Genomic DNA, 8925 nt, shown 5'->3' on the forward strand with positions numbered 1-8925 from the left:
ATAATTTCTACTTCAATTTTCTAGGTTTCGACTTTACCCTTTCGTACTTGCTTTATCTCTTTCTAAGTTTAGATTTATAGTTTGGTTTTAATTTAGTTTCATGCTTTTATTTTTGGTGTATTTTTTCATTTCATGTTTTATTTTCTTTTTATTTTTTTCTTTTAATTTAATTTCATTTGTTTCTTTAATTAAATTTGTTATTATTAAAAAAAAATATTTTTTTTAATTTAATTTTCTCATATGTTACGTCATTAAATTATTAATGGCATGACATTTGTTAGTCTACTTTGCATTGGCTGGACTAAGCCACGTACGCAAATAACAGCATAATGGGATGAAAGTGTATTTATTTTTCTAACAGTACAATATTTTTAGAGATTTTGTCATCAAGATTTAGATTTTAAAAATTAAATGCAAGTAAAATAAATTTTTTAAAAGTTATGCCACAATTAACTTTAAAAGAAGGAATAAATTGAATACTTTTTTTTTTTTTTTGTATTCATCAATCAAAAATACTTTTACATTATATTTCATTAAAATGTACCTACTTTTGTAGGTGGGTTGCCCTATATATTCTTACCCTCCACTTAAGTTTAGCACATAATTTATATTAACTTAGGGGGTATAATGTGGACATCATCTATAAAAGTAGCTATATCTTAAAGAATATAAAAATCTTTATATATAAAAAGTGCCTATCTAACGTCATTTGTTAGTTTAACGATTTTTTTAACGATTCCTTTTTTTTATTTAGCCTTACACGATTAACTTAACAGACTGTTAACGTTAAACGTTAACAAATAAACCCAATAATTAAACCCAAAAAATTAAACAATCTTTTTTTAAATTAAACAATCCTTTGTTAAAATATTAAATAATTCTTTTTTTAAAATTTAAAAAAATCCTCTTAGGCGCATATCTCTCTAACAAATCGCATATTCCCAATTTTTGACATTTTTTGTTATTTTTTTTTTTAAATTTTGTATTATTTATATAATATAGAAACCATACAACTAATCATTATATTTTTTTTATTAAAATTTTAAAATAATTAAACCTAAAAAATATCTATCTCTTCTTTACTATCGACTAAATCATAGCATACATAATATATATATATATGTTTTGAAACCGAAGTCGTTTATTAAAACAAGAGTAACTTTTTTTTTCATGGGATGTGTAACGCCCTAAATAATTAGGCACGCTACCCAAAATTCTTATGAAACCCTAATCCCCTAATCGAGATTACTAATTAAAATAGCGCAGAATTTAAACTTTTATATTAAACAGACTGAAAATAAACTTGTAATATATTTAAACTTTTCAAAATAGTTGGGATCCCAAAAATATTTACAAACTTATTACAAGTTCTTTCTTACTAGCCGACCTAAGCGGCAAAACAGAAAACAAAAGTCAACACTGTTAGACCCATGACCCGCTTGGTCTGAAGTGGCATGAACATGTACATTCTTCGCCCTACTCCTGAAACTCATGGTTGATCAGCCACTGACTTACCCTTTCCTGCACAGTAGAGCACCCGTGAGCCAAGCCCAGCAAAACAGTATAAATCATATCAAATATATTATGCTCATTTACATATGTCTGTATAATACAGACCTGATCACTATATCAACATGCCCATTTATGTCTACGTGGCGTAGACCTATGTGTTGCGCTCACACATTTAATTAAATCTACGTGACGTAGACCCACATGTTGCTCTCACACGTCTAAATACATTAAGGCCTTAGAAGTGGTTCATCTCGGTTATGAGTACCGAGTCCAACCTGATTATGCCTTGAGCGCATAATCCCTAAATCTCATTTCAATTAACATGGCATGGCATTTATACACATATATCCCTAGGGTAATAACCCTAGGCTATTAGACCGTTCCTATTAGGGTAATAACCCTAATCTCGGTTACTAAACATTCATGCATATCATTCTCAATATAAGCGCCACTGCGCATACTCTACGTGCTAATTACTGTCTTACCTGATGTCCCGCAATAGTAGAGATTCTAAATCCGCAGGTGCTCCTGACCAGGTGCCGGTAATCCTAGTCACACACAATCTGGGATTTTCACAAATAGGGTTAACCCCTGATTTCACATTCATAAAATAAATTCATGGCATTTCAAATACAGATAATCACATAGAGCTCAAAAAGAGCTTTCTAACGGTATAAAGAACGTCCCAAACGGAGTCCCGAGTCAAAAGTTATGGCCAAAACAAAATTCAGCATTTCCCGATGAACTCCAACCGGAATTCCGGATGGAGCAGCCCTGAACCAACCGGAATTCCGGTTGTCTGGGCAGAGAACACGAAATTTCTCAATCTTTAAACCCCCAAAACTCACTCAAATCATCCCCAAACATTCCCAAACTTTCCAGAGCATCAATATATGCCATAATAAACATATTCCACAACTTAAACACAACAATTGCACTAAAAATCAAAAAGTGCCATTAAAGCACCAATGAACTCAAGCTTGCTTTTCACAACCAAATTCACACTTAATCCACTTACACCAGCTAGCAAATATTATAGGGTCTAAAACACATATTTATGCATCAAAATCCAACAATAAACCCATAATTTCAGATTGCACAATAATCAAAATCATGCCTTAAACTCCAAAACTTCAAGCTCTAAACTTGAGCTTCAAACCAACATCTTTCCAATATTTTCCAGCAGCTTAAGACCAAATAAAACATGTATTTTCAACCTAGAAAATACCCTAAAATCTTACTCCAAGCTCAACAAACATAAATCCCAACCAAATCATGCAATTTCACCAAGATTAAACACCAAACTTAACAACATGCATACACAAGAACACATCAACTATACATGCTATTAAACCATAAAATTTAGCAAGGAAAATCAATTAGAAACTCAATTAAAAACTGTAGAGACTACCTCAAGACTAAGCAAGAATAATCCCCACAATCAAGCTCTAAAAATTAGCTCCAATTCACACCAATTTTCTTCAAATTCAACTTGAAATAACAAGAGGGTTTGGGCGAGAGAGGGGGTCGGCTAAGAGGAAAGCAAAACCAGAAAATTGCATTTCATTTCATCAAAAATCAATTTTAATCAAACATAATAATTAGGGGTGAAATGACCAAAATGCCCTTAGGGCTTAAATACCCACATACACCCTCACAAGGGTAAAATAGTCATTCAATACTCAATTAATTTCAAATAAATTTCAGATTATCATTTATCAAATAAAATGCCAAATAATCAATCCAATTTACATTTCGGGCCCGAACCCAATTCGGCCCGAAATTTCCGGTTGTGACTATACCGCGCTAACCTGTCAGAACACACCTAAAAAGACAACACATGCATACTATATAATAATATAGTTCTATTAAGCACGTAATTGAATTAATTTCATCATTTTACCCTTCTCGGGTCATAATTACCAAAATGCCCCTGGTTCACCAACGGGGTCTTTAATATATTAAAATTCATATAAAATCACATATATTGAACTATATAATAATATAATTCCTCCATTATACATAATTATCTAGTTAAGGTTTTGCTAATCCATTTCTTAATTCCGGGTATTACAGGATGTTTTCAAATTATTATTCGACACTTTCTAATTTAATTTAATAGTTTTTTTTTAAAAAAAAAAAATCGTGATTTTATACCCAATTAGCCTAAATAAAAATCAGAAAAGAACAATAAAACAAAACGTGCATTGCACGTAGGTTGCCTCTAGTAAAAATAAAAATGAATAAAATAAAATAGATATACAAGTAATTTTCTCTTAAAAGAAATCTAATTAGATCTTTAGGCCCAATAATCCCAATCGGCTTGAAAGGATTCTTCCACATCACCAAACATTTTGTCCAAATATCACCATCCTCTTTAATATAATCTACATTCATTCTTGTCCACTAATTCACACAAAATTATATGTATCATCACATCATATAAAACTACTATGTTTCATATTTATATAAAACTACTCGCAAATATTTTAGAATTATAATTTCATACCACTCGACCTCGACGCACACGTGGCACATCATTCTAGGCAAACAAGAAACTAAACTACTCAAAATGGTATTAGCTGCTACGTAATTAAAAATGTTAATGTTTTTTTAATACAAAGCTTAGATAACATTTTTAATCCCTATGAACTCTAATAATTAAATTATACTAGAATCTGATTTCCTATATCCTTCCAACGCGGAAAGTGTGGCCTTGGAATAATAAAACCTATCTCAAATTAGAAAACAAAATATATTGATTGAGACTAAGGGAGCTAGGTGGCACCCAAGGCAAGCCAACTAAGGTTTTTTGTTTTGATCATTAAAGTGTTCTTTTTGTTCCCACTACTGAGTTTTCCATTCCCTTTAAAACAACTAACCAATTTTGTGAAAAGGGAAAGGAACAAAAAAAAATTGTTAATATAACGTGTGAAATTAATTAATTGATTCCCTTCAACTTTTTTCTTTGATATTCATTCAAGTTTCATAAATACAATTTACTGTACTAAATTATTCATAAATGTTAATACATTGTTGTTATTGAAAAATACATGTCCAAATCATGATTTTTCTCCATGAAATTCAATAATGTTCAGATTCCACCTCATAACTTTTGACACATATACAGCTTATTAGGGAGTAGTGTGCAAGAAAAGCTAGTGAATTAGGGTGGGACTAGGATCCACAAGGGTATGGAAAACACACTAATCAATTACTCTTTTTTTTAATTTCCACTTTGACAAGTGCTTTTACCAGACAGAAAAACACACGCACACACTACAAAACGTTGCAAAATCTTCAACCATGAGTGATGTGTCACTTTAAAATTGACAAAAAACAAATAATAATTAAATTAAAAATTCTTCATAATAAATGATACCAATGGCAATTTAGTCATTATATAGCTTTGAAGAAGTCTCAAATTAAGGAAAACACAGTTAACATTACAATGGCCTACCAATCACATGTGGCATAGTGATTGGGGCTTCCTTGAAAACAAAGAGGTCAAGTTCCGACTCCTATATAACATACTTGTATATATGTAATTTAGGTTATTGTTCCTTTCTCTTTTGATGGTGTTCCTTTTAATTAGTAGAAGTTGTGTCACAAATTGTTTTCCCATATTGTGCAAGCAGTTACAAATTCATATTTTTTTTTTTAAGAAAGTGTCTCAACTACCAAACATTAAGAGCAAAACATACTCAAAAACGGTAGAGTGAGAATTCATTTAAAAATAACGTATCTGCTAGCATCTACTATTAAGAGATTTGGAATATAATTATGACTCACTTGAACAACATCTTTATAAGATCTCTTACAATGAACAAAACTAATAATTTTAAGTCTATTACAAAAATCAAGAATATCATATAATAATAAATTTATAGAAGTGATAACAGAAATTGTTTTTTTAATTTTCAGTACCACACTCAAACAATTAGATTCAATAATAATATTTTTATACCCAAAGGAAAGATATTGATGCAAAGCTTTTTGAATTGCCAACGCTTCAACCACCTCAAGTACGAAACGACAATCCAAACACTAACTCGTTGAGATACAAAATAATGCCTATATCATCTTTAATATATTAGAATATTTCTAATTAAGGAAATAAAATAATATTATTGATTCTAATAAATGAATATTTTATATTTATTGAATCTGGACAGAATCAATTACGTAATATTCTATATATGGTCAGATTTCTATATTCATTACCTGATTTGATTTCCTGAATTAATTGTCAAAATATTCTGACAATTAATGTGGCACAGATACTGATGGAGTATCTCACCTATAAATATAGGGTCTCGGTCCCCGAGCTCCTCACTCATTCTGTTCATAACAGCAAAATCCATCTAAAGAGAGTTGAGAGAGCGAGGAAGCCCGATTACCCACATCAACCAGTTTTCTTTGCAGATCAAAGTTGACATGGGTTTGAAGCTCAACAATCGATGGCTGGAGGTATTTCGATCCTTATTCATAGTGTATATATGTTTGATTTAATTCCGCATTTTATACATAAACATATATATTTCAGTTTATACATATAAATGTCTAACAGTTGGTATCAGAGCGGATTATATATCTCTGCCTTGATTTAGCTTGAGTTTAATATATATATATACGTATATACAGTGTTCATATATATATATTATATATTCGTTTTCGGGTTCGTATATACATTCATATTATATATATATATTCATGTTATATATATACATTTTCATACGTATATACCTATATACATTCAGTTTATATATATTTATATACATTCTGTTTATTTATACATTCAGTTTATATATATATTCATATACAGTTTATATATATATAGATATTTTCTTCATTTCATTAGGTATATATATTGTATATATATATGTTCATATATTCATTATATCATATTATTTATATACTTAAATGCTATATATAAATATTTACATATATACATTTCATGATTATATATATACATACGCTACATTATTTTATTTTTTTTGTATATATATATATGTATATATGTTTATATATACATTATACATTCTGAATCAATACATTCATATATTAATATAGATTGTTCTAAAGCATGAAAACTCATTTTGAAAAACAAAGAAATCTCCAAAAAAAAAAAAATCGGACCCGAAATTTTTGGTGATTTTAAAGTCTTTGTTTTACGTGTTTTCGATGCATGAAATCTATATGAATGGCTTAATTTTTTCATTTAGATCATTTTGGAATTGATTTCATCAATTTTGGTCGTCGGTGTCGTTTTTCAGGGCAGTTTTTTTTTTTCAAAAAAAAAGGAAAATTAAGAAAAATTTAAGAAAATTCCAAAATTTTATTATTTTGATTTATTTTTGGAATTTTATTTTATTTTCTTATTTTTGTTAATTTATTCAATTAAATTACATTTGTTTTAAACTTTCCATTCTTATTTAACATATATCTTCATATATTATATGTTATTTAGTAATAAATTATTATGGAAAGTTTTTAACTTGGTAAATAAATTACATGCTTTATTTTTACATGTAATTATAATAATTGTGATATTTTAAGAATGTGAATATTTAATTATTCTACAATTAAGTGCGCAATTATTATATTTGTTTACCAATTAAGTAATTTACTGATTGAATTAATTGATAACCTGCCATTAAGTACATTCTTTAATTTTGCATTTAATTCATTTCATATAATTAATTGTACTAATTTGTATATTTACCTTATTTATACAAATTAATTATTAGTACAAATATTTAAGATATTATATGGTCATAAATGCATAATTAATTACATATCATGGAATTAAGCATTTAATATATTATCATACAATAAATGTTTTAATTTGTATTTATTTGGAAAATTTATTTTTAATACAATTAATTTTGATTTGTATGATTTAAATGCTATACATAAATTCCTTTTATAGTGCTAGATATATTTAGAAATGTTCAAACATTAAGATAGGTTGAATATTTTATATAGCACATTAAGTTTCATAAAACTTCATAAAATATTCATAAAACTTCCTAAAATGAATAAAATATGAATAAAATGTAAGTAATTTTGTGGTTTGACATATTTTCAAACTTGGGACAAATGCTCATATCTAGAACGGTTTTTAATGATCTTCGGACGACCACACTAGGAGCACTAATCTCAGTGATTGTTTATTATGTTAATAACGAAATTACTTTTAGGTAGAGCCCAATACCTAATGTCAAAGTGAAAATATAATTTTATATAATTAGGGAGTAGCCACAGCATCCTTATTTGTAAAAAATTATATATTAATTAAAATTCACCTTAATGGACATAACTTGTAATTAATTATATAGGTACAATAATTTTACCCCACAGGGATTTTATTATATTTGTATAATTAATTAGGATAATATGTTAAATTAAATTCTCTTAATTTACCCCACAAGGAGTTATGGGGATTTAATTTAATAGTGTTATCACAAATTCATTTAGAGGAGAAGGTATACTGCCATAAAAAATTTTCTCTAATATTGGTGAACATATGCAAGCTTAAAGTGTCTACCTATAGATTAAAACAAACATCTCACAAATTGGTATTATATCATCTTTTCCTTTAGTTTTGAAAAGAGAATTATGGAAATAATTATATACCAGAAGGTTAATGGGAGTAATATTTGTTTTATACGTAGACAATATGTTATTTGCAAATGATGATAAAAGTTTTCTATATAAGTTGAAATAGTTCATATCTCAAATTATTATTTTGAGATAAGGAATATACATAATATATATAATTTTAATTAATTAGAGAGTAGCCACAGCATCTCTGATTAAATAAAATTATGTATTATTCATCTGATATAACTTTTATCTTTAAGTGTGATAAATTCAACTCGAACCAGCATCTGAAAAATGATCTGGAGTGAGAATAAATTAAGAACATTCATTTGCTTCTATTTTAGAAGCCTAATGTATGCCTAAGAGTCTGAATAAGACTTTGCATTACATTTGTTTCAGGATCGTTAAGTAGTATCAGAATAACTAAAGTTAAGACCACTTTATTTTTCATATAAAGTGATGAGGTATCTTTAAGATACTAAAAATTATATTTATACATATTTTAAGATGAATTGACCATCTGGAAATATAGTTAACCAATTAGGTTCTAACATACATATTTTTGTTTGACACCCAATAATAAATTTCTAAAGTTTTTTTATAACTTTTAATATTCTACACAAATATTTATGAAGTTTTGTTATTAATCTTAACTTCTTTTTTTAAAAAAAAAAAAATTGGATTTTAAGTTTGCTAGTGCCACACATAATGAAATAACATATATATTTAGCTATTTACCCTAATTAATATGAAGAAAAAAATAGAATGTTAATTTTCAATATATATATAATTAAAAAAAAAAAAAAA

General features: G+C 27.8%; 1 long non-coding RNA gene across 1 annotated transcript; it reads right to left on the minus strand.

Annotated features, from left to right (window-relative positions):
- Positions 1–1292: 1292 nt before the first annotated feature.
- On the minus strand, positions 1293–4436 carry LOC133033677 (uncharacterized). Its single transcript, XR_009685800.1, has 3 exons — positions 2924–4436; positions 1998–2075; positions 1293–1521 (listed from the first exon to the last, which is right to left on the minus strand). It is a non-coding gene; the product is annotated as an uncharacterized LOC133033677 (long non-coding RNA).
- Positions 4437–8925: the final 4489 nt, after the last annotated feature.

Source organism: Cannabis sativa, chromosome 1 (genome assembly GCF_029168945.1).
Source record: "Cannabis sativa cultivar Pink pepper isolate KNU-18-1 chromosome 1, ASM2916894v1, whole genome shotgun sequence".
Taxonomy (NCBI): Eukaryota; Viridiplantae; Streptophyta; class Magnoliopsida; order Rosales; family Cannabaceae; genus Cannabis; species Cannabis sativa.